Source organism: Alosa pseudoharengus, unplaced genomic scaffold, assembly GCF_046254945.1.
Source record: "Alosa pseudoharengus isolate Yale_2024_CS ecotype anadromous, Long Island Sound unplaced genomic scaffold, YU_APseudo_1.1 YU_APseudo_1.1_scf_1, whole genome shotgun sequence".
NCBI lineage: Eukaryota > Metazoa > Chordata > Actinopteri > Clupeiformes > Clupeidae > Alosa > Alosa pseudoharengus.
In genome coordinates this window covers 1486706-1512396 of record NW_027468564.1, presented here as the reverse complement: position 1 = coordinate 1512396, position 25691 = coordinate 1486706, and the positions used below count along the sequence as shown (strand labels likewise).

Here is a 25691-nt window from a genome sequence, read left to right as displayed (position 1 = left end):
CAACACTGACCTCGGATAGCTGTGCACCTCTGCGAGTGTCTGCATACAGCTTGCTCTTTGTCTTTTGCTCTGTGTCACGATCACATACTTCCTGATCAGTATGCACTTCAATCAGTTCAGGCAGCTTTCCTCTTACTTTCCGATTGAAAAGCAGTTCAGCAGGGCTTTTACCTGTTGTTGGATGGATGATGCTCCTATAGACTGACACATACTTTCTCAGTTCTTTCTTCCAGTCCAATCCATCTGATTGCGCAATCCTGATCCTTTTCATGAGTGAAGCGTTCTGACGCTCAACCTCTCCATTGGCCTGAGCATATCTTGGAGTGGTTTTCAAGTGTGTTATGCCATTTTCTTCACACTGGCCCACTGGTTAGCACTCTGGACTTGTAACCGGGGGGTTGCCGGTTCGAGCCCCGACCAGTGGGCCGCGGCTGAAGTGCCCTTGAGCAAGGCACCTAACCCCTCACTGCTCCCCGAGCGCCGCTGTTGATGCAGGCAGCTCACTGCGCCGGGATTAGTGTGTGCTTCACCTCACTGTGTGTACACTGTGTGCTGTGTGTTTCACTAATTCACCGATTGGGTTAAATGCAGAGACCAAATTTCCCTCACGGGATCAAAAAAGTATATATACTTATACTATATACGTGACTGGCAATCCGTGTCTGCTGAAGATTGACTCCAGACTGTCGATAACTTTCTCTGCTGTGGTGGTGGTCATAACATCATATTCATAATATCGACTAAAGTAATCTACTACCACCAGAATCGAGTGATTGGACGGGAGAGGTCCCAGTAGGTCAACTGCGACGTCCCGCCAGGGTCCATCAGGTAGCGGTGTGGGCCTCAGTGGTTCAGGTGGGTCAGGTCTAGCAACTATTTGACATCCGTGGCAGGCTTTGCAATGTCTTTCAGCTGCTCTGTCCACACCCGGCCACCACACTTTAGTCCTTAGATGTTGCTTTGTTCCCACTATGCCCAAATGACCTTCGTGACCTTCTTGCTAGTGCAAGTGCACGTGTTCGCAAGGCCTGGGGCAGCACTATACGCGTGTCTCTCAGAACAAGATATCCTATTTTGCACAGCTCGTTTGCAACGACAGCATATGGTTTGCATTTCTCAAAATTTCCAGTATCTATGGCTTTGCGCACCTCTTGGAGCTCTTGATCAGTGGCAGATGCTTCCTCCACTTCTCGAGTGGTGAGTGCCTGTGGAGTTGCGTTCACTGCCACAAATCTTATGTACTTCTCAGCCCCGTGCACATGTTTTGCCTGTTCCCCCGTGTTTGGCAGAAGTCTTGATAGCGAGTCAGCGATATTGCTTTTTCCTGCTATGTGTACTACTTTGAACTGGTATGGCTGTAGGCGAAGAACCCACCGCTCTATTCGTGCACATGGTTTTGAGTGGGGACCGTATATTACTTCCAGTGGCTTATGATCTGTGACTAGGTCAAACTGTCGCCCGTACAGGTATGGATGTAGTCTCTCACAGGCCCATACTAGACCTAGTGCCTCTCTCTCTGTCTGGGAGTATCTCCGTTCGCAATCGGTTAGGCTACGGCTTACATAGCACACAGGGACTTTAATTCCTTTCTGGTTCTGCACTAAGACTGCCCCTAGCCCCACAGGGCTTGCATCAGCTATTACCTGGGTTGGTGCCTCTTTGTCGAAGTAAGCAAGGGTGGTTGCTTTTGCAAGTGCTGCTTTGAGAGCGCTGAATGCTTGTTTTTGTTCTGGCCCAAAATCGAAAGGTATGTCTTTCCTGGTCAGGCGCCTCAGTGGCTCTGACAGAGTTGCAAACTGTGGGATAAACCGGCTGCTGTATCCAACGAGCCCAAGGAAGCTATGCACCTCTGTGGCGGTCTCCGGCTCCCTTGCTTCTGTCACAGCTCGCACCCTCTCCTCTGTTGGACCAATGCCCTTTTCTGATAGCAGAAGGTCAAGGTCAAGGTCAAGGTAACTTTATTGTCCCCGAGGGGCAATTAATTGCACAGCCAGCAGACAGACATAAGGACAGACACACAACAATACGTAACAATACAACAATACATAACAACACAACAATACATAACAACAACAATACATAACAACACAACAATACATAACAACACAACAATACATAACAACAACAATACATAACAACACAACAATACATAACAACAACAATACATAACAACACAACAATCCATAACACAACAATACATAACAACAACAATACATAACACAACAATACATAACAACAACAATACATAACAACACAACAATACATAACAACAACAATACATAACACAACAATACATAACAACAACAATACATAACACAACAATACATAACAACAACAATACATAACAACACAACAATACATAACAACAACAATACATAACAACACAACAATACATAACACAACAATACATAACAATACAACAATACATAACAACAACAATACATAACACAACAATACATAACAATACAACAATACATAACAATACAACAATACATAACAACAACAATACATAACAACACAACAATACATAACAATACAACAATACATAACAATACAACAATACATAACAACAACAATACATAACAACACAACAATACATAACAATACAACAATACATAACAACACAACAATACATAACAACACAACAATACATAACACAACAATACGTAACAACACAACAATACATAACAATACAACAATACATAACAACAACAATACATAACACAACAATACGTAACAACACAACAATACATAACAACAACAATACATAACAATACAACAATACATAACAATACAACAATACATAACAACACAACAATACATAACAACACAACAATACATAACAACAACAATACATAACAACAACAATACATAACAATACAACAATACATAACACAACAATACATAACAACACAACAATACAACAATACAACAATACATAACAACAACAATACATAACAATACAACAATACATAACAACACAACAATACATAACAACAACAATACATAACAACAACAATACATAACACAACAATACATAACAACAACAATACATAACAATACAACAATACATAACAACAACAATACATAACAATACAACAATACATAACAATACAACAATACATAACACAACAATACATAACAACAACAATACATAACACAACAATACATAACAACAACAATACATAACACAACAATACATAACAACACAACAATACGTAACACACAAATGCCCATGAAAATCAGTCTGTTCATGTTGAATTGGCACTTTTCCGGATTCAGTGTTAATCCTGTGTCCCTGAGTCTTTCCATGACTGCGTGCAGCCGTCTGTTGTGAGTGTCTTGGTCAGGTGCGTGTATGATCACGTCATCAGATATGTTCTCTACTCCTTCAATACCAGCTAATGCGTTGGCTATCTCGTGCTGATACTGTTCGCTGGCTGATGACACACCAAACAAGAGTCTTTTGTACCTGTACACTCCGTTATGCACGGCAAATGTGGTGATGTCACGTGAATCGGGAGTCAGTTCAAGTTGATGGTATCCCCATTTTAAATCTAACTTGCTGAATACAATTGAGCCGTTCATGCCCTGAAGTAGCTCATCCACCGTGGGGATTGGAAAGCGTTCCCTCACTATGGCTTCATTGGCCCGCCTCATATCCAAGCAAAGTCGTACATCATTCCCAGGTTTTGGGACAATCACAACCGGGTTCACCCACGGGGTGGGTCCGTCCACCGGCTCAATGATGTTCAAGTCCACCAATTCTTTGATTCTGGACTCTACAGGCCCCCTGAGGTGGAATGGAATGCGCCTGAGTGGCTGGGCTACTGGTTTCACCTCTGGGTTAATGTGTAGACTGACCGGTCTTGTTTTCAGTTTCCCGACTCCACTGAACACTTCGGGCTACTGCTGCTGGAGTGCTTGTTTAATGTCTGTAATAGCAGCAATGTTGGCACCTATTCTTAAAACCCCCAGTTTCATTGCTGTCTCCTTCCCCAGCAGTGGTTCACCACTTCCCCTGATTACGATGAACTCGAGCTTGTTCTTTCTTTTTTCCTATGGACACCTCACACATGAATGCCCCCTTGACTGCTAATGGCTGATTAGAAGAATATGAGTAGAGTTTCCTCTCTGTTTTAGGAACATAGGAGTGGCACTTAATGTTTTCTGTTTTCAATTTTTCCCATGCATTTTCTCCCATAACATTACTTGTTGCCCCAGAGTCAATCAGCATTTTAATATTCACTCCCCCGACACAAAAGTTAAGTCTCTCTGGCATATGGTTGTTTTCAATGGCAAATGCAAAGTCCTCACGAACATCTACATTGTTCACATTTAGTCTCGGTTTCCCGCTCTTAGTGCGGCATACTTTTGCAAAGTGATCTTTCCCCTGGCACTTGTGGCACGTTTGCCCTCGTGCAGGGCATTTTGGATCACGGCCAATATGATCAGTATTCCCACATCTGTAGCATTTTCCATCATTTTTATTGTCTCTGTTCGGTTTACCTTTTGCGTTTCCATATCCATGCTTTCCCTTTTTTTTCTTTTAGTGCAATCCGGTTAACAGTGTCCGTGGAATGTTTAGCTGACGCACCCGCCATGTCCGCCATCTGTTTGTCGATGCACTCACAACGGGCAGCTATATCCAGTGTAGATGCTAGCGTCAATCCACGACCCTCTTCTAAAAGTTTCCTTCTCACATAGTCCGACGTTCCTTTGCTTAATATTGCATCCCTTATTTGATTGTCAGAATCACCCCAGGAACCACAGTCTCTCACAGCTTGTCTAAGGCGTGTAGCAAATTGCTGCACTTTCTCACCTGGCTTCTGGTGCAGTTTTTGAAAAAAAATGCGTGCCTTGCTAGCGCTGTGTTGACTTTAGGTACGAAGTATGCGTTCAAAGCATCCACTGCCGTGCCATATTGGGTTGCCTCACCCGTGTCCGGTAGAGTCGAAAAAAATGTCCTGTACGTCTGGTCCAGCGAGATGGAGAAGCATCATGTGAATCCTCGGTTACACTCGATCCACACACACCATGTCAACACACACACACACACACACACTAAACACACACACACACACAACTTCTCCTTTGCTTCCTCGTCACTTCCACAACCATGTGACGGCGCTCCAACTCCTCAGTCATACTGTCAATAAGGAAAAAAAGATATGTGAATATGGCAAATGAACTGAAGTATGAAAAAACTCAAACTCAAACTGTGATGGAAGAAAAGACAGATTTGATTTTGGAAGCATGGTGTGAAGGCCTTTCTACACACACTCACACAGCATCACAGAGCTATCAACCAGAATAATAGGAGGACCATTAATCCTCGGTTATGATGAGCCCCTTGCCATCCGCATACAGTTCAAACGACGTTAGCCATCGCTTCCATCTGGAGCCTAGCGTGGCTGGCTCGGTGTAGCATGCAAAATGCTGAATCCCGGATTTCTCCATACTAACTAGCTAAACTGTAATTTTTAACTAACTAACAGAAATGAATCCTCGTCGCCAATGTTATATCTCAACTTTACTTATGAATTAAGGAGATATTGCAGAATTTAATCTTAATAATATGGACCACACAAAGACACGTCTGTTGCTTACTGAGCACGGATTTAATGAACTCCACCTCATCCGCTCTACCCATAATATCCCTGAACATTCTGATAGGGTGTGTTACACATGGACATGACACCCCTGACATATCAATTCGCCTATGGACAGTGCTTGCAGAAAGCGGTACCTGAGCTATTTTTTTTAGCTGCAGCCTCCCCAAGGAGTTCATTGCACATGCCTTTACCAGCAGGCAGAATTAACTCTTCCCCAATAGTAAAGGGCTTCTTAGATTTACCAATCCGACTAGCCACTATGAGGCTTTTAGCGCAGCCACGTTCACCGATGTGGTTGCTTTACGCACTAGTTTTTTGTCCTTCTTGCTCGCGTTTCTTACGCTCAAAGAACTCAAGGGGTTTGTCTTTAAGTGTAGGATGCTTGGACTCTAGATGTCGAATTAGCTTTGATGGTTTCATTGCTTCGTTTGACAACTTATCACCAAATACCACACATAAAGGACTTGGTGCATGCGAGTACCGGTCTCTGCAAAACCATATTTTAAATATGACTCGTCATATTTCGCATTGAATGACCCCTTCTTTTTCTTTAAGGTATCTGGCTCACCATCGTCAGTGGGTATTATTGCGAATGTGACATTATTGCGAATTAAATTGAGTTTATTTAGTTTGCATGCATTTTTGCACCAGTGTGGATTAACACGATTTAAACATCATACGAACTTACTTTTCGTCAATGACTCGACACTCTGAATGGTAACTGGATTACTCAGGACAACTTCTGGTAAGTAGCCTAGGCCTAACTTTATATTTCTTGGAGCACGCCGAATTTGCACGTCTTGTTCCACGTGAGGGCGCTCGTCCACGAGGGCAGAATGACTGGAGGTCTATGGAGCTGTACCCCTCAAAATCCACTTTTCTCGGGATATAATTTTTTTGTCTAGTAATTTGAATATTGCATTTGAAAGGGGAGGCAAAGAAAATACACCCTATTGAGTATATATTTTTAAAGTTACTTAATTTTTCTTAAAAGCCTTTCAAAAGTGTCAATGATGTCATTTATTAGCACAATGCTAGCGTGTTATAGGAATCAATCAACTTTTATTTCCAGACTCATGGTCCAATAAATACACATACCAACACAAACAACAGCACATACACAAACAACAGCACGTACACAAACAACAGCACATACACAAACAACAGCACATACCAACACAAACAACAGCACATACACAAACAACAGCACATACCAATACAAACAACAGCACATACACAAACAACAGCACATACACAAACAACAATTAAAAAAGGCAATGATAAAGCTTTTGGTTACAGTTAAAGCTTTCCCTGCCAGGTAAAAAGATGGAAAGACTAAATCCTTATCTTCTTTTTGCTTTTGTAGTTAACATGAAATTTGACACCATACTCAGTACATATGTTCAGCATCTCTTGAAACCCAGCACTGCTAGGAGAAAAATAAATCATCGGCATACATTTATTATTGCCGACCATGCATTCCCCCACTTGACCTGCATGCTCTGGTTAGCATACCAATATGCCAGGATCCTAATTATGCTATTGGGCACACCTCTTTGACTGATCTTAATGAACAACTTAAAATGATTGACTCCTTTGATGCATCAATAAAACAAAACTGAAGAATTCTGTCTTCTTTACATTTCAACCACTTCCTTCCTTCCTACATAGATCAGTACCATGCTTAGACTGGTTGTCTGTGGTATCAATATAGAAACTTAGTCTATCTAATAAAACTACTTCCAGGACTTTGGATAACACACTGGCTAAAGCGATTGGTCTATAGTTATCCAAGCTCCCCACCTTGTCTGCTTTGTCCTTGACGACAGTTGCCAAGGTAACAGACAACATGGAGTGCGGCAATAGACCATGAGTCATAAAGCCTGTAAAGCAGGTTGCAAGCAAGCGGCAACATTCTAATTTGAACAATGAAGCCTACCCGGAAATGCGAAAAATTGCAATACATCGAAAATCCGCTAGGGGCAGGTCCCAAAAGGGAGCAAATGTCCATAGACCCCCATGTTAAAATGTCCGTTTTCACAGCATAAATTCATACTTTTACAGGTTGGTCCCATGGACTTTTATTGTATTTGTTGGTAGTTCCCGAGTGCCTGACAACTGTGAGGGGGGTGAATTTTTTTCTAACTCGTTAGTTTAGATCGCATCTAGATATTAAATGTATGAATAATTAAGGGCGTGGTTAACTTGATTGACGGCTGGTGTCGAGGCAGCAGACGACGTCACTAGCTGAGTGGAGGAAACTCCGAAATTATGTCTTGGCTGTGATCCAACACACCACATTCTTTCTGAAAATGTTTATTCAAATCTGTCATAAAATGGGTTGCTATTAACTGAAGCCCACTAACCGACACTTTAAGAAGACTTCGCTCCAGTTTTTCAGGTAAGTGACATTCCACTACTATTTCACGTAGATGTTAGCATTATAGCATCCATGTTATTGGGCACTGTAGTGCTAGGCTACGTTAGCGTCAAATCATTTCAAATAAGTTTCAAATATGTCGAAAATGATGACCGAATGGCTGAAGCACACACATACATTTAGTTAACTTGAATAAAGTTAACGTTAGTGAAAACCGATTGTGCTCCCGTTGTGAGTTAGCTTAACGTTTGCCATACTAGCCAGGTGTTTGAGTCAATGATCAGACAGCTGTAACGTTAAGCACGTTAGTTCACAAACATACTGGGGTAACAAAGCATGTGTTCTCGTCAAAAAAACTTTTGTAAATACTCTCTGTGTGAATGCTTAGTCCGTTGTCAATTTATATAGTCTTTGGGTTGTCACATTTAAGATAGAAAAGCGTTCGTTCAGATGATAACTTCAGCCGAAGCATTAGCTAACGTTAGTGGAGGTAAAATTGTGAACCACTATGAACCATTGACTATACGTTGAACATGGAGCTGATAACGAGCGATAACGTTAGCTAGTCACCATAACTGTTGTTAGTTATAACTGACGTCTGAAACTCTTATTGATGCCGTTTATTTGTGAAACACAAATTTGAAACAACACTTCTTGTCTATGCAAAGTTTCCCTGTAGGTGATCCAGACAGGCTGGGTGCTGGAGAGGGCTCTGGACTCCTAACTTCACTTCTCGTCTGTGCAGTCGACTCAGAAGCATCACTTCAGTACTGATTCCGTGGTACTTTTTTCATACATTTAAATGGAGCAACCTACTGGATTCAATAGGCCTAGTTGTCTATTCCAGACATGGTTAGCATACTGAACAAACATGAATGCATTTCAGACATTTAGAGTGGCCTTTTATTGTGAGCAGTCGGGGGCACATCTGTGCAATAATTATCATGACCTCTTTTGATAAGTCACACATGGAAAGTAGCCTTTAAATCAGCAGGTTTTGGTTGGATACAGATTGGATAATTAAAGAATATGGCATCAGTGACTGGCTATTGTTTGACTGGACCTTGGCCTAACTATTAATAACTACCTCAATGGGGTGTAGATATGAGCTTACACTGTTCCACTGAAAACATTAAAATACAAGAAATGGATGTTCTACAGAACTTTGAATACACCAAATTTGGTTTTGCTTATTGCCTGCATAAACAGGACATTTGTTGAATACGCCGGTCCTGTCCCCATTCAGCTAAGTGTTCTGTGAGTTTGTTCATTATACATATTGGGAGTATTTTTTAGCTTAATTTGTGAGCACTTGTTCATAGTTTGCACTAAGTTCAAAGATGTGACATATACCAATATTTCTGTTTTCAGATCTGGAACATCTTGAAATCCTACCAGATGGGGCACAAGTCATTGAGCAGTGGCAGCTTCTGACTTCAAAGACTTTGTTCACCAGCAGACCCCTTGATTACCTTTATTTACAGCATTTGCATCTGTCAGTCTTTAAAGTGATCTAATATGTATTGACTATGTACTAGCTTAGTACATATTAGTTTTTGTTATTTTAGTTTTGCAAATTCAGTGGTTACCTGTAATGCTCAAGATATACAAGTAAAAAATCACCTTTACTTCTGCATCTGGGTCTTCAATTCAACCTACCGACTGAAGCTGACAGATTTGTATAAATGTTTTTTGAGAGCACAGGCAAATTGGTTTGATAGATAGATAGATAGATAGATAGATAGATACTTTATTGATCTCCAAGGGGAAATTCAAGGTCTCAGTAGCATACAGACATCACACACAACATGCACTTACAGCAGAAATGGTAAATATAAGTATAAACATATAACAAAACTCCACTGTACAATACAGTTGAAGATAAGAAAAACTAACAAAACTAAATACTGGCATGAGTTTTAATGTAATTCACAGTTCAGAAAAGTTCCATAAACATTTCCAAGTTTAAGTGTAGTGCCATTAACAGTAAGTTTGCTTTCTGATATTTAAAGAACAGAAATGGGTTTGGCATAAGTAAAGGGTAGGTGTAACATTCATCAATAGACATAAAGTTAAATGTACTGTATAGTCTCAATGGGTTCAATATCACCACACCCCAGCCAAAGCACTTCACCTGGACCTCTAGTCCCAGGTTAAGAGCCCATGGACCTCCTTGCCGCCTCCTCCCCATGGTGAACTGCAAAAACAGAAAGGTAAACATTTTATTAGTCATACCTACTTACAAAATGATACAATAATGCAAACCAACACCACTTGTTGTAATCAACAAAAGTACAATGCTGTAGTACTATTGTGCGATTTGAAATAGATCTTAAGTGACAAAGTACACTAATATTGGCATTGTTATGCCAAACACCGGACACTAAGGGACTGTACGATATTTACCGGGGGGGGAGGGCCGGTCGTCAGGGGGGGGAGGGCCTAAGAGAATTTTTTAAGCCTTAGGGGAAGGCCCAGGAGAATTTTTTTGGCCTGGGGGGAGGGCCGAGGAAAATTATTTTTTCCTGATACATGATATTTTTTCCCCCTGATCAATGATCCGTTTTCGATATTTTAAAAGGTTTGTAGGCCAAAACATGATTCACGTCTCTTTGACAGAGTGGGCGAGTCCAAAAAGTCGCAACCCTACCTGAATCTCCCACAACTCCCCTCGTAAGCTTGCAGGTCACCCGCGGTTATGGGTCATAAACCAAATATTTTAATGATATTCGGGTCATTTGCTGGCGGGTCAGTTAAAATTAATTAAATATATATTTTCTACAAATAGGCCTACTTAAAATATCACGAGAAGGCTAGCATCAATACAGTAAAGCATCAATACAGTAGGCTAAGTCAACAGTAAAGAAGCTGAAGACGCGAGTTAAAATAATAAAGACACTCTTCAGGAAAAGCGATATAGGCTATGGGAAATATTGGGAAACGTTCTTAAAGAAGATGACAGTAGTACAAGTTATGGTCTATGTAGGCCTACTTCTTGCGAAGCCATTTAAAAGTATGACAGCCGAAACGGGCAGCCTGCAGGAATAAATCTTATGGCACAGACTACACAGCCATATCTACCGGTATGTATAGGTTCGCGCATGCATAAAAGCTTAGTTCGTTGTGTTTGTGACTTTAAACAGTGGATGTGCTTTAGTAAAGCTTTGTGCTTCATTCAGCATTTTAAACCAGTTCTTACGCTAACGTTTTGACCAGCAATGTATCTCTCTTGCCTAGGCTACCTTGCCTCCCCATTTCTATTTTCGAAAGAAGTATGTCCATGGCCAAATCTTATCCTAGTGTTCTAATCCTTGGTGGTTGCGTGCGTCTTATTCTCATTCTCTCTCCTGCGCAAACATTAGGCCTATGTCCTGCATGCCTGCGTGTAGTTCTACTGCATAAAGTTTCGCAAATAAATTAGTTTGTTTTACAGAAATGGACTACTGCATGCAGGCTATAACCAAAAGCACACATTTTGTAAATAAGCGGGTCGGATCGCGGGTCGGGTATAATTTTGTCCTAATTAATATTCGCGGTCCGAGTTGCGGTCGGGTTGATTAAAATATCGGGCGACCGCGGGCCGCTTGTGACCAAACCTGCGCAACACTGGTTTGTAGCCCCGTGTGTGTGTATGTGTGCTTATGACATTTGCTGGCCGTTTTAACCTTGTAAACGTCATTTTTCGACCAGTTTTATTTGATTCACGTAGGGGGGAGGGCCTAGGAGAATTTTTTTGAGCCGGGGGGAGGCCCCTGGAAAAAAAAATTTGACCAGGGGGGAGGGCCAGGCAGAACATTTTTAACCCGATCGTCTGGCGACCGGCCCTCCCCCCCGCTAAATATCGTACAGTCCCTAACTGGATTTAACGTTTTGATAATAGCCTGACAAGGGGAAATAAGGCAAGCTAACCGAACATGAACACTGGATCGTGAAATGGCCACCGATGAGAAATTTCAATGTCATCTTAGACCAAACTACCACTGACAACTTTAGAGCAATATAGCGATTTCAAAACGTGATATTAAGAGTTAATCAAAAATAATTAATGATGTAGCATTACAAGTTAACTAATACCCTACGATTTTGTTATCAATTCACACCATACGTTGACAGATACAGCGAGGCATGGCTGATGTTATCGTAAATTAATTAACGTTACAATGATGGCTGCCACTGAGGATATGAGATGGATAACGTTAATTACAAAACAATAAAGGCAAAGATACATTTTTGTCAGTATGAGTTGCTGAACCTGTAAACTGCTAAGTTACTCTACGTGAGTTGGTGAACCTGTAGCCCTAACGTTAAATTACTCTACGTTAGCAAGGGAGGGATAGCTAACGTTAGTTTATTTTACCTAGAAGCTAGAATCTGCAAACTCAACTCTTCATTCTCAACTTTTCAACCGTTCATCCGAATTTAACCTTTCAGCATACAACATTAAAAAGTGTCTGAACATGGCATTAAGAAACATACATGAACTTCACGTTAGCAGATCAAACTTACCAGCAATGTTACAGCAATGTCTGTGCCAGTCCATCTTGTAGGCCTAACGTTAGCTGAGGCTGCTCGGCTGACGACGAGGCGGGTCCACCGGCTTGCTCAGTCTCATACAAAGTCCCGCCCTTTTACCCATATATGGATTGGCTAGGAGGTAGGCGGGGTTAGGATTTCCCAAGGTTTCCCAAGATGGCGCCGCCCATACCCCCCATAAACGGCTTCATAACCGTTCTTCAGAAAATCTATGGGTGACGTCACAGACGCTTTGTCCATATTTTTTACAGTCTATGGTTGCAAGAAGAGCTGCAGCCCTCGGACTTGCAAACTTGAGGTGCTCTGCAGTGATCTGATCTAAGCCACTTGCTTTGTTATCAGCTGGCGGTGTAATTGCTTGTTGCGCCTCCCTATATGTGATTCCCACTGTGTCACTGTTGGCAACGTTGCCCACTTTGTAGAGATCACTTTTAACACAATTGAAACGCTCAGAGTAATGGATAGTTCTGCTTCATTTTCTCGTCAAGAAAATAAATAAAGCTCTCGCTAACTTGACGCAAGAGGGAGAAAGGACCTTGGTACGTTTGCAAAATCTTTACGCAGTATGGGTAGTGAATGCAAGGCCGTAGTCATGATGTCAACACTGGGGGGGACCAAATCTGTGGGGGTGTCTGGGGGACCCCCAAACAGAATTTCAATACATTTCCTGCCATGGACAAATATTATTTGATTAAAAATCACAAACAATTCATTAGTTAAGTCAGTCAATTATAGGGTATTCCAAATTAATGACGGACATGGGCATGGATTATGAACCCCTGGATACATATGCAAAAAGCACCCCCTAGAACAAGATAGGGGGGGTCCGGGGGCCTGCTCCCCCAGAGAAGTTTTTTTTTTTAAATGACCCTTTAAACTTCTGGTGATTTGTGTGGAAAGAGAAAGGAAGGGTGGAGAAGAAGCAACATCGCACAAAGGCTTGGGCTTCAGGGCCCCTGACCTCTTGGGCCAATAGGCCCATTCAGTAATCCATCCCTGACCTCTTGGGCCAATAGGCCCATTCAGTAATCCATCCCTGACCTCTTGGGCCAATAGGCCCATTCAGTAATCCATCCCTGACCTCTTGGGCCAATAGGCCCATTCAGTAATCCATCCCTGGACATAGACCAGTGGTATAACTTAATTTGTCTCCAAAATGTATATTTTAAATGATAAACTAGAGTATCTTTGTTAACCTCTATATTACACAGAATACAATGGCTCTTTGACTAATTACTTACACCCAGGGCATGAAATTGGCACCCGCCCACACGCCAAATGCGGGTAACTTTTGTGATTGGCGGGTGAAACTGTCAATCTACCTGCCACGTTGGCGGGTAGCCAATAAGACAACACAACACTGAGCAAGGAGATGCACTGTCGGGATTGCCGTAGGAAATGTACTCTTTACTCCGCTACATTTTCAATTGCCTTTCGTTACGAAAACAAGTTTATTATTGGAGAAAGTATCTCAAGGGAGAAAAGAGCACCTCTCCCCGGTAGGCCTACACAACGGCGTGGGAGAAAAGAAACAGGTCTTCAGAAAGCATTGCTACGTTTCCCCGCGATTATAAAAGTAATGGCTGGCCTATGTAGCCTACTACACAGAAGTAGATGTTCTATATAGCTAACAACTCAGTTAACGCAATGACGTCCTGCCAGTTGCTGCATCTTCTGGTGAGGCTGCCAGAGTGCCAACGAGACTAGAGGTAGGCCTATGACATGACACGGAAACTTCCACATATATTCATTTCTGGCCAGCATCGTTGGACAAAGAAAGTAGGCCTACAACTTAATTTACAAGCAAAGCAAATGCACTGGAAATCGAGCATACAAGTTAGAAAAAGCCTAGCATTCATTTATGTAGCCTCAATGTTGCAGGACATGACATGAGACGGTCGGCTGAGAAAACAGATAGCCTGCTCTGTCGCTCTGCCCGAGTGGATATGCCTAGGCTATTATAGCCTAAATATAGGTCTACCCATAATATAGCCATTGTTTTTAGGTTACATTGTCTGTATGGTTAAGTTATAACCAGACTTCTAGCAATGCAAAGCAGAGGAATCAGCTGCAATGTATTGGAAGACTGCTTTTCAATCCATAGCCACGTAATGCTTATTCTGGCTATGACAAAGTATATTAAATAAAATATATTTGAATTGGGCTTTTAAAATATGTTTGACTATATGATTAGCCTACAGAGGAGGAGAAAAGCAAATAGGCAAAAAGGATAGGCCTACAAAAAAGTAACTTGTTAGGCCTACTTGAGTACTTTATTATCAAAGTACCTTTTTTGCTTTTACTTGAGTACTGTAATGTGTATTCTGTACAAGTTCAAGAACCATTCTTATGCATTTTCTGAGTCATTCACCTTTATTTTGGGCACAAAATAATTTTGGCTGGTAAAAAACCACTGTGGCAGGTGGATTTCAAAATTCACCTGCCACAGTGGCTGGTGGCCAAAAAAGTTAACTTCAGGCCCTGCTTACACCTGAGTATTTTTAAGGCTTACATAGGCTACATAGGGTTGGATCTATAGCCTAATAAGATTTTGTATTTGTGTTTTGATTTTATTATGCTGGCGGCTAAGCACACAATTTTAACGTAGTTTGAAAGGGACATGATTCAGGAATAGGCTACTATGACAGGACCCTCTTCTGTCTGACTCACCTCACGTTACCCCATGCATTATAGCCTGGTTTCTGACAGAAATTACGTTTTGTGCCAACATGTAGAAACAATACTACAGCTTTTATTTGAATGGAGGTGCGATTCCTTTCTTTGATTATTGTCCGCGATTCACATTAACTGTAGGCTATCACCGCCAGCATTGTAAACGTTCTTTCCTAAGTTGTGTGCCGTCGCCACATGACTGCATGGATGCGCGATTGAGTTGCACCTAAATGTAACATGCAAGATACAACAGCCAATACTAAGAGGCCTATAAACAGGTTCATTTCTGACATTACTAATTTAGATAGCGCTCGCCACTAACGACAAACGCAAAGCCATCAGGACAAACCATTCAGGGGTGTACTCTCTCTTGAACCATCACTAGGTTACTCATATTATGCGTTACTTACGTTTGATGACATTTCAGACGATGGTGTAGTATAGCGTTTTCTTTATTTATTTTTCTATGTCCGTATATTGGGGGGGGCATTTTGGTCATATCTGAATATTGGGGGGGCAATGTCTATGGTGACTACGGCCCTGAGTGAATGCATAGGGCACTCTGGCTCGGTAGCCTGCATGTCAGCTCATCGTGGTCATTTCCAGGCCGCGGGGAGTGAGAAGTGAAGCGCTGCAGTCTCACGGTGCAGGCTGCTGGAGAGCACAGCAAAGGACACATTCAAACAGCAACAGCAAAGTGCCCAAGTCTGCGAGCACAGAACAAGAGCACACCATCTACCACAGTGCTGGTGCTGAAGGTTTAGATGGAGAAGTGGGCAATGAAGATGCTATCTCACTCACAGCAAAGGACACATTCAAACAGCAACAGCAAAGTGCCCAAGTTTGCTATCTCACTCACAGCAAAGGACACATTCAAACAGCAATATCGTGCGCTTTCTAAGATCACTCACAGCAAAGGACACATTCAAACAGCAATAGCATGAGTTTTCTGAGATCACATCACAGTAATCAGACCGGCCCCAAAACGCCACCGGCCCACCGAGAATCCTCCCGACTCTCCCGATTACCACTACGCTACTGTCTGTGTGTGTGTGTGTGTGTGTGGATCTGTTCGTGTGTGTGTACAGTATGTGTGTGTGTGTGTGCCAATAGGCCCATTCAGTAATCCATCCCTGGACATAGGCCAGTGGTATAACTCCATTTGTCTCCTGAATGTATATTTTAAATGATAAACTAGAGTATTTTTGTTAACCTCTATATTACACAGAATACAATGGCTCTTTGACTAATTACTTACACCTGAGTATTTTTAAGGCTTAGATAGGCTACATAGGGTTGGATCTATAGCCTAATAAGATTTTGTATTTGTGTTTTGATTTTATTATGCTGGCGGCTAAGCACACAATTTAAACATAGTTTGAAAGGGACATGATTCAGGAATAGGCTACTATGCCAGGACCCTCTTCTGTCTGACTCACCTCACGTTACCCCTGTATGCATTATAGCCTGGTTTCTGACAGAAATTACGCTTTGTGCCAACATGTAGAAACAATACTACAGCTTTTATTTGAATGGAGGTGCGATTTCTTTCTTTGATTATTGTCCGCGATTCACATTAACTGTAGGCTATCACCGCCAGCATTGTAAACGTTCTTTCCTAAGTTGTGTGCCGTCGCCACATGACTGCATGGATGCGCGATTGAGTTGCACCTAAATGTAACATGCAAGATGCAACAGCCAATACTAAGAGGCCTATAAACAGGTTAATTTCTGACATTACTAATTTAGATAGCGCTCGCCACTAACGACAAACGCAAAGCCATCAGGACAAACCATTCAGGGGTGTACTCTCTCTTGAACCATCACTAGGTTACTCATATTATGCGTTACTTACGTTTGATGACATTTCAGACGATGGTGTAGTATAGCGTTTTCTTTATTTATTTTTCTATGTCCGTATATTGGGGTGGGGGCATTTTGGTCATATCTGAATATTGGGGGGACAATGTCTATGGTGACTACGGCCCTGAGTGAACGCACAGGGCGCTCTGGCTCAGTAGCCTGCATGTCAGCTCATCGTAGTCATTTCCAGGGCACATCACAGTACTCAGACCGGCCCCAAAATGCCACCGGCCCACCGAGAATCCTCCCAACTCTCCCGATTGCCACTACGCTACTGTCTGTGCGTGTGTGTCTGTCTGTCCGCGTGTGTGTGTCTGTGTTGGCATTCATGCTTATGGAAAACCCATCCATACACTAAGACTTAAGTTCATGTTGTGTTGTGCATCAATCTATTCTACATTTATTCATGTGTGTGTGTTGATATGTATAAACTCATATACATGTAGTTGAGCTGCTTTTGCAGAGCTGCTCGTTATCCACTCCCTCTGGGGATGTCCAGCTCACCAGTGACCAGACCCACCGACAGGAAGTGATGTACATGCTCAACGGCAGCCAGACTGGGGACTACTCCCTCATCATTCCCTCTGTGTCACTCCAACACTCTGGGGGGTATGTATGTGAGGGCCGTGACCTCTTTATAAAGAAAATGTACCTCTATGTTTATACCATAGTCTCCCCCGTGGATGTGATGTTTTCTGATGCTGAGAGTGTCTATCTGGAAGTTACTCCACACTTGAAATTTTCAGATGGGAAAGGGATACAGTGGTACCGTCAGAAAGTTCTGGAACCAAAGGTTCTGATTCTAGACTCTTTTTATAAATCTGAACTTTTGCCTGAGGATCTGAGGGGCAGAGTGTCTGTATTCAATATACGTACTAATCACTCTCTGGCCATATCCAACCTCACAGCAGAGGACAGTGGGCTGTACACATGGAGAGTCTATGGAGAGGAAGAGGATGGTGATGGATATGATGATGAAGATGAGTATGAGGGTGAGGATGGCTTTGTTTGTTCTGAGGGAAGCATCCGCCTTGTGTACAGGGATCCGTTTGGGGTGCACTCTCCTTTCTACAGAGCGTACGCTCCACTGATGGGCTGTGTGCTGCTGGGGCTGGTCACTGCTGTGATCTGGTTCAAGCTGAGGAGCAGAAGAGGAGAGCAGACCTCTGGACGTCAGAGCAGAGAGGGTCAGCAGAGTGGAGATGAAGACGACTATGATGACGTGGAGATGGCTGAACACAGCGTCTGAACTCAACACGCTTCTCTCTCCTGCGTCTGCTGTACACGGTGTAGTAAGATCATTAGTGTACAGTATGCTGTATTAACATATATTAAGAGTGTGGAAATATTAAAACATAGTCTGGAAATAGTTGTAGGAAAGCTTGTATGAATTTCAAAATGTTTTGAGAATTATCTGGACATCTGTGTTGTTGCTAAGGCTCTTATTAAATCATTTATCTTCTAAATAAGTGTAACCACCTGCTGAAAGTTAGCGTACATACTGATCATGTGATATTCATGACGGCTTGTATTTGAAACACCCGTCTGTTTTATTTATTGTTTTTGTGTGAATTCTGAAATTTTTTACACTCAAGATATTACAGAATTTAGTGTGTTCCAGTTTTCTGCTAACAATAAAGTTTTTCTTTTAATTTGCCTTGTTGAAATTGGGTATTTTTTAAATTTTGAAGTCTAGAGGAAAATGAGTCACTGTGTTGGCATGTGCGATTGTGTTTATGTTTGTTTGTGTGTGTGTGTGTGTGTGTGTGTGTGTGTGTGTGAGAGAGAGAGAGAGAGAAAAAACAAAGTTCAGCAATTGAAGAGAAAAAACAAACTCTGTGTCTGTAGGAGAAAAGAAAAGTGCCTCCTTCGAGAGAAAGGAGAGTCCTTAACTACCCACAATGCAATGCTCCAGAGGTGCTCTGTCGTGTGCTAATTCTGTCCCTGCACCAACAGAAAAAGGCTGGAAGGGGGCTCAGCGGATCATTGCAATAAAAGATGGTTTCAATTCATCAGTTAATTGGTTATATTCCCAATACACACAATTTCACTCAAAACGTTTCTGCTTTCATCACGACTGGATATGCAGTGACTCTGGTGTGCCTGTAGAGGGAGCCAGAGTCAACATGAAGAGTCAGTGCAGCCAAAGATGGTTGATTACGAAGAGACTTCCTGAGAGGGCATTTCCTGTCCCTGGAAATGTATGCAAATAGGGTAGCAGTAGTACACGCCCCGCACGAGGGGGGGCCACTATCCCCCATTTATGCAGTGGTCGGGCTCCCTTTTTAACATTGAGGTCTATGGCAGAATCCAAGAATTTCCCAGAATTTGTCAAAGCCTTATCGGAGCCTTATCTCCAAACCCTCCTCCCCATTTCAGGAGAATGTCATGACAGTATGACCCTCCAGTCGGGAGAAAATCAACATTAATGAATGAGTACACCAAGTTTTGTACTCCTGCTTCTGTCTGGCGTGGAACCGAGGCGTTCAAACGTCAGTCATACGTCAGTGACACGCCCCTGTGCAGGCGGGGACTGAACCAGAGCCCGTCTCTGACTGAACTCCACTTTGCCCTCATAGACATGAACTAGGACAACCCATCTTGCTACGCATTAATTATCTTTGGTGCAGCTCTGCACAGTAGTTCCCATTACAGGATTTGACCTCTGACCTGGAGTCAGGAAGTATTAGTGACTCATAATAAAGATGAACAGGAAAGTATTCATGGAGACTGGAGTCAGATCAGATGAAGTTTCATAATTTTGTAACTTTTTTGTATTTTCAGTCGGTTCCAACACTTCATATTCATGCTGAATTCGATAGATAGATAGATAAATACTTTATTGATCCCCAAGGGGAGTCCTTGCTGGAATATCTGAGAGGCTCCTTCCCTTCCACCCTCCCTTCCTGCACAGTGTGATAGTTCTAGAAGCACATTCTTTTTCTAGACTCAGACAAAGGACACGTGTCCTTGCTGGAATATCTGAGGGGCTGAGTGAATGGGTGCAGATCATCTCTCTCTTTCTCTATTGGTCCATCCTCCCTTCCTCCCTCCCTCATTCCCTCCTTTCCATCCAATAAGGAATGAGATTTGAATTGGGTTGTGGAAGAAGATTGACAGCCCTAGTATCCACCACCTCCAAAGCTCCAGAGCTGCTGTCAGATTATTCCGAGGACACACGTTCCCTCTTGTGTATCAACAACACTCAATAACAGCTTATGTGATGTGTTAATCACAACATTTCTTCCCTGACAATTTGACAACAGCTAGTTGTGAAGTAGGCTATTCAACTAGCCCGCTTGCTTACGAGAAAAAATTAATGGATCAGTGATTTTAAAATGAAGTTTTCCGGGAGAAAAAACAAAATGGGAGGGCGCCGGCAGATGACCTTGAAATACGTAAGAAACCCGGTAAAAACAGGAGTGCTGGCAGGTATGAATAAGACGCTGCAGATGTTTTGCAGGTAGTTTATCAACAGCAGTGGGTCTCACACTGGGCAGCTGCTTCTAGGGTCAACTGCACGTGACTATTGGCGTAGACGAGTACAGAGCCGCATATATAAAGATTGGCCAACTCAAATCATGGGCACCATGTTGGATACCATTGTCAGATGACTCTACAGTGTAACCCTATGGGGTGAACATGTTGAAATAAATCGCTTTATTTTCACCATTATAACAGGCATAATGTTATCATCAATGTTTGTCAATATGTAAAAGGCCCTTACATGAATACTGGTATCTAAATGGCGCCCATTTCATTCCCTAGTTGGCCAAACTCTCTCTATATATGACTCTGGACGAGTGTGGCTAACAGCACCCCCAGTGGCAAACTGTACAACTGCACGTGACATGGATATCTGCGCTCAACATTACATTTTGCGTGTCCTCTTGCTGCAGATCAGACATCCCGCTGATAATTCAGTCGCAGTGGTGGTGAAGGCAAACATTCGTCCAAGAATTTAATTGATTAATAAATTGATCAATTTAGAATTTCTGTAGTTGAAATTCTCGTTGTTTAAGAAAGGTTTTTGATGGAGATGTCCACCTTTAGGGTGGGTGTAACGCAGGCAGACTGAGCTAGTGTGCTAGTTACCCGTGTAAATCCTCACAGCCCTAACCTTAAGAACGCTTCTAACCGCTGAGTTGGAAGCCTCGGTGGTTAGAGCGTTCGTCTCCCATGCCGGTGTGTGTGTCAAGGTGGCGGGTTCGAGGCCCGTAAGCGGCGAACAAACCGACCTTGTGACATAGGCCTGAAGTTGAAAATCACCTTAGATTAAGTGAATTCTTTGTGGAATACACGAGAATGTTAGCCTGACGTCATCATACTCAATTCTAGTCAGAATTTCAGTCTAATACTGCTCCATTGGGACGTGATTATGGGGCGTGCTTTAACCGAAACGGGGGAAATGCCTCTGCACTCAATTGGATAGACCTAACCAATCAGAGTAGCGAAATAGCTTACCGTGAGTTGTAGGAAGAACACCCAAACCATCCTTCTTTTCCACAAATGCATTAACATTGTTTTCTGCTTGTTTTTTTAAAGTTATTGCGCTGTAAATATCATGTACAACACCAGATAGCGAAATCTAAGACCAAAAAATTTGTAGCAGGGTAGGCTATTTGGAAAAGTGGATATTTCTCTTCCTCTGTTTTTGAAAATAATTCCGTTCACACCAATGCTAAAAACAGCTAGGGAAGGGTGTCACAAGCCAATCAGAGGTACAAACAAACAAGGGAACAACATGTAACAATGCAAAAACGCCTTTTTCCCTGATGAAAGGTAAACCGGTGTTTTCCCACATATCCACTTTAGGCCGGAGTTTTCAGAAATAATCGTTTTCAGTGATAAAACCTCCGTTTTGGTGTAAATGAAAGGCCAAACAGCATGGAAATAAAAACATTTTCCTACAGTATGTGTAAACGGGGCCTTAGAAGCCATCTGTCTAGCTCTAGCCACAGCGTTTTTGTTGCAAACAAAATCAACCTAAGCGTGCTCAGATGACGTGATAGACGAGACACCGTTGCTCATCTGTCCATCATCGTACAAAGCCCAATTTGATTGGTCCAAACAGCTCTGGTTCGGGCATAGTTGCTCCACAACTGAAAAAGTCAGGACCGAACTTCCCGACCTCAAATGTTGTGGGCGGGGCTAAGGTCGACTGGCATCCTGGCTACTAGAATGTATAGTATAGTATAGTATTAAGTATATACTCTTTTGATCCCGTGAGGGAAATTTGGTCTCTGCATTTATCTCAATCCGTGAATTAGTGAAACACACTCAGCACACAGTGAACACACAGTGAGGTGAAGCACACACTAATCCCGGCGCAGTGAGCTGCCTGCAACAACAGCGGCGCTCGGGGAGCAGTGAGAGGTTAGGTGCCTTCCTCAAGGGCACTTCAGTCGCTTCCTACTGGTCAGGGTTCGAACTGGCAACCCTCCGGTTACAAGTCCGAAGCGCCAACCAGTAGGCCACGGCTGCCCCAGAATGTGAAACACACTAGGCATTATACTGTATATGCCACCATTATGAGGCATTGAGATCACTGACTGTAATACAGAATATTTGCAATGTTTTGGTCCATTGCTGATGGATGGTTGAACAATATGAATACATTTGATGTTCTTTCATAACCATGAAAACAATAATTGTATTTGCCGTTTTGTAAATTACTGTTTTCTATTTTAGCAAAGGATGTTCTGATGTTGTCAGTTTACAAGGCTCAATTGTGCTCAGGTGTCACAGGTTTAGTAGTAGTGGTTACGTTACTTTACAGTTTACAGCAATTCATTACTAAACTTTTGGCTGTAATGAAGCACTCCCCTGCACCCACACACAGACTCAGAGAAATAGGTAAGAAAATACAAAAGTCCTTATTTTACAATTCATTAATACTAATAGATAATAGAGTTAAAAAGTCCAATGTCATTTCTCTGGCCCTCCACTCTCCTAATCCACTGCCGACTTTGAAGAGGGTCCGGTCCTTTCCTGTCTACAGGAGGCCTACGCTGGAACACACAAGTGACAAACACACAAACACACAAACCTGTCATACAGCACAACGGGAAGTTTAACCCTACACACTAACACTGGGTGGCACTACAGGAAATTGAGGGGCTCACAACCCATGAATACAGTAGATCCCCATCCCCAAATACAAAGTGCTTTCAGATATAACCTCCGGAGTATATGCGGAGGTTTGTCAAACGGAGGTCCTTCCCTTCGGATGATTCAGATATGATGCTAACCTGCGGACCTAATACTGACCTTATACGGACGTATGTGTGAACGACATACACGCACATTACAGAATCTCCGTGTGGTTGTCGAGTGAGGGGTGGGGGCTTGTAGAGTTCACAAGATGCGAGATATGACGCAGAATATATGCGGCCGCTGCCTGTCACAGCTGCTTTTTGTTTACAACCTGTAGCCTATGCATTATGTAGGCTAAAGAAGACAAATCTATTGTGCGTAGGCTAATACTTGAAGTAGGCTAGCCCTTTGCAGACCGCACGTTCTAATTTCGGTACCCCAGTACCGATGACGTTCAGTCTAATAACTCAGCCATACCCCAACCAATTTTATCAATGAAAACTTCCTCAAAAACGTCACATCATAGGCTTTCTGGCGATATGATTGGTTAAGGGATTTGTGGCGCGAATTTATTTTACTACGTGAAGGAAAAATCAAGAGTTGATGTCTCCCTCCACTAGAGGAAAAACGGCAGGAAGCACTATGCATCTTGATCTTGACGTCGTCTAAAGGAGAAACTACTGGATCATCTGAGGTAAAAACAAGTCTTTTTATGTTATTACTACTTGTTATCCATGTTATTACTTCAAAATCGTTTTTAAAAGTTATTTTTGCTGGTAATTACACCTTGTATGCATGGCCGTAACATAATGCGCGTGTGTGTTCACTTCAGCTGATATGACAGCTGATATTTTAGCACACCGTAATCTTTAGTAAACTCATTATTTTCAGTAATTTCTGGGGGGTTACTATATGTCAACCAAGATTACAGACCTACTAGGACTGACATTTTAACGATTTGTTCTATTTTGAACGATGTTCCTTGCTTGTCAGCTGATACAGAAAACTAGCTAAGTTAGGTAACGTTAGCATCAGAAGAGGCTGCAACATGTCCCTGACGCGTAGTCGCGATAAAGTTCACTCCCGTGCTTCATGACTGCCAACTTTATGTCAAGTACACTTAATCGGTATTTTATTGTCAAATAAACCTTTCATTCCTTCGTAATATGTATAGCACAATTTACAGTTGTTTGTAAGTGCGGTAAAATTAGAATGATTTTGGATATTCGGCAGACATTCGACTGAATTGATTTACTGTTACAACGTTGCTTGTTAATCGTGTGTCGCACACATCTAAGATTCTAGGCTTATAAATCACACAATTAAATCCCGTTTACAGAGGTCTCCAGCCCACATTTGGTGACCAGAACCTCATTTGGTATTTTGCAGCCACAATATTTCACTTGTAATAACATGCTAACGCAAAACAGTAGAAGCACGCCGCAAACGTTATACACAACCTATTGCTCTGGACTACCTTTCACACCAGTTGGTTTTTCAAAATAATAGTCCCCCTTCTGTATTCAACGATGCACACAATATTCCCATGCCAATATTTCACGCTGTGGTGCACTTGTGGCCAAATAATGCACACCATTCTAACCCTCTTCTGCAGCTCTTCATATCACAGCCCATATTTTTTGGAAATAAGACTTAATTTTGTGTTTGGGGGCCACTTGAAACATTTCACTTGTAATAACTTGCTAACGCAAAACAGTAGAAGCACACTGCAAACATTATAAAGAATCTATTGGTATGGACTACCTTTCACAGCAGTTATTTTTTCAAAATAAAAGTCCTACATCTCTATACAACAATTGACGTAATTTTCCCACGCCAAAATTTCAGGGTGTGGCGCAATTGTGGCCAAATAAATTACACCATATTAGCCCTCTTCTTGAGATCTTCGTATCACAGCCCATATTTTTGGAAATAATTATTTCACTTGGTGTTTGGGGGCCACTTGTAACATTTCACTTGTAATAACACGCTAACGCAAAACAGTACAAGCTCGCCGCAAGCATTATAAACGATCTATTGACGTAGACTACCTTTCACAGCAGTTGGTTTTTCAAAATAATAGTCCTACTGCTGTATTCAACAATGCACACAATATTCCCATGCCAATATTTCAGGCTGTGGTTCACTTGTGGCCAAATAATTCACACCATTCGAACCCTCTTCTGTAGCTTTTCGTATCACAGCCCATAATTTTTGAAATAAGACTTAATTTGCTGCTTGGGGGCCACTTGTAACATTTCACTTGTAATAACACGCTAACGCAAAACGGTACAAGCTTGCCGCAAGCGTTATTAACAATCTATTGTCGTAGACTACCTTTCACAGCAGTTGGTTTTTCAAAATAATAGTCCTTCTTCTCTATTCAACAATGCATACAATATTCCCATGCCAATATTTCAGGCTGTGGTGCACTTGTGGCCAAATAATTCACACCATTTGAACCCTGTTCTGCAGCTGTTCGTATCACAGCCCATATTTTTTGGAAATAAGAGTTCATTTTGTGTTTGGGG

General features: G+C 42.1%; 1 protein-coding gene and 1 long non-coding RNA gene across 2 annotated transcripts in view; both read left to right on the top strand.

Moving 5' to 3' along the window:
* LOC143119887 (NACHT, LRR and PYD domains-containing protein 3-like) overlaps positions 1-25691 on the top strand; it is a 191514-nt gene that overhangs the window by 47540 nt on the left and 118283 nt on the right. The window lies entirely within an intron of this gene.
* On the top strand, positions 7524-9629 carry LOC143120211 (uncharacterized). Its single transcript, XR_012986337.1, has 3 exons — positions 7524-8016; positions 8664-8776; positions 9367-9629. It is a non-coding gene; the product is annotated as an uncharacterized LOC143120211 (long non-coding RNA).